The following is a 2122-nucleotide window of genomic DNA, read 5'->3' as shown; positions in this document are numbered from 1 at the left end:
GAAGACAAACTCTCCTAGTAGCCCTTCTGCAATATTACTGGCACTCAGTGGGTCAATTTCTTCTCTATAGAGCGGGCTTGGCTTTCTCAATAGGCACATTAGGCCTATGTTTAGGGCAGCAAAAATCCGGGAACAACAGTTTACTAAATGTTAGCTACCTTCCAGCTGTGCTGAATCTCACTCTGCAGAAAGCAGCCCTCTGATATGCGTTCCAGACCCTCCCTTCCCAGGCAGTGTGCTTTGGAAAAGGAGAGGAGAGGGTAAGCCTAAAGCAGGCATAGCATTTTGGAGAGGTTATTTAGAGCAGAGTGAGAGATTATTGTGGGGTGGGGGTGAGGGAAGAGGCAGCAGGATGAAAGGGGATCAGCTGGGGGGAGAGTGTTTGTGTGTGACAGAGTGTGTGTGTGTGTGACAGAGAGAGAATGTGTGTTTGTGTGTGTGTGTAAGGCAGTAGCACTGCTGCATGATAGGGTTACCTGTCTCCACCTCCCCCAAACTGAAATTCATATTCTCTCTCTCCTTTGATCTTGGATTATATTCCCTCTATCCGTATCCTGTAACCTCTCTTCCTTTTTACTTCTCCCTTCTACCCAGACCCTGGATCCTACCCCAGACCCCCAACTCCCTCCCCCTTCATCAATCCCAGAAGCTCTCTCCCACTTCCTCCTCTTCCACCATCCCACAATCCTGATTCCCTCACCACCACCACCACCACCACTTCCTTGATCTTCTTCATCTCCCATCCTCCTCAACCCTGTCCTTTCTTCCTTTTCTTCCTTTTCTTCCTTTTCTTCCTTCATTCCCAGTCCTCTTTTCTTCTTTCTCCCATTCCCAGCTGTCTCACTTTGTCTTCATCCCTTTTCTGGTCATCCTACCTTCTTAATCCCATCCCTGGTCTTCTCACCCTCTTCTTCTATCCCCATCCCTGAGATCTCCTCCCAGTACTGACAAGGAATCTATAGAGAGAATGACAGATGGCTCAGAACTGAAATTCAAATTCTCTTTTTCAATATCATGATAGTGTTCTTTCTTTGCTGGTCCTCAAACATTATCGAGATCCTTTTGTTCTACCTGGAGTTGCAACTAAATAACAGTGGTCAGGTCCTAAAAAATATAAAGAATGCTGCACTGATCACATGGTTCATAGAGACAATACTGAATCCCTTGCAGGGCTTCCTCTTTACTTTAGCTTTCTATGGCTGGGCAGGAAGTGATGTAGATGTGATGTGGACTCGATTCTTGAGATCCTTTTTCATCACTCAGTGAAAAGAACTAAATTATACAGATACAAGCAAGGTTGGAAAATTGCTTTATTTTTATAAAGTAAAATAAAAGATGGAAATGTTTGAAAATGTGTTTTTAAAATGATCAAATGTTTGCAATTTTTACCCCTGAGCTACCACTGGAAACTGTGGAGCTGTGCATTAGGCCTTACATGCCCTGTTGTCTGACCTTATGCTCACGGTGGAGGTGGCAATGTTGGGCTTATTTACTAAAGATTTTCTCCCATTTTCTGTCTATGGGGAACAATGGGCTCTAAGCTGTACCTGAGGCAATGGAAGATGACACAAGGAGTGGTCTTTGGAAACATTTCATCTTCCCCTCAACCATTAACCTGCAGTATCCCACAAGGTGTAGTTTTGTCACCTAATTTGTACAACCAATATCAGCTACTATTAGCTAAACTCATTTGTAATATGGGTTTGGCAATCTTGACGTATGCAAATGTGTGCCTTTGGATAGTGACAGAAAGGTGATGGTGGCTAGACTTAATAATTGTTTATCCTACATTTCTATCTGGATGAAAGCAAAAAAAGTTCAAGCTGAATTCTTCAAAATATGAAATTCTATGAGTTAGACTAATGCTGTTCTGTCCTGAAAATGTAATGGATGTTTCACAATTGTTTCGTCAGACTGTGTGTGCATATCTAGGGAGGAGAGGGGTCTTAGTTTATTTTCAGCTAAAGATGACTAGCCAAGTATCAGCATTTATTAAATCTACTTTGTATTACCTTTGTTTCATGAAGAAGCTTTGCCCATTGTTAGCTAAATATGACTTAGCTTCAGTGGTTCAATCTCTAATATTGTCTAGAATTGCTACTGTAATATTGTTGTAATCCCC

The sequence above is a fragment of the Rhinatrema bivittatum genome, chromosome 1, assembly GCF_901001135.1.
Source record: "Rhinatrema bivittatum chromosome 1, aRhiBiv1.1, whole genome shotgun sequence".
In the NCBI taxonomy this organism is placed as follows: domain Eukaryota; kingdom Metazoa; phylum Chordata; class Amphibia; order Gymnophiona; family Rhinatrematidae; genus Rhinatrema; species Rhinatrema bivittatum.
This window is presented reverse-complemented; position numbering follows the sequence as displayed.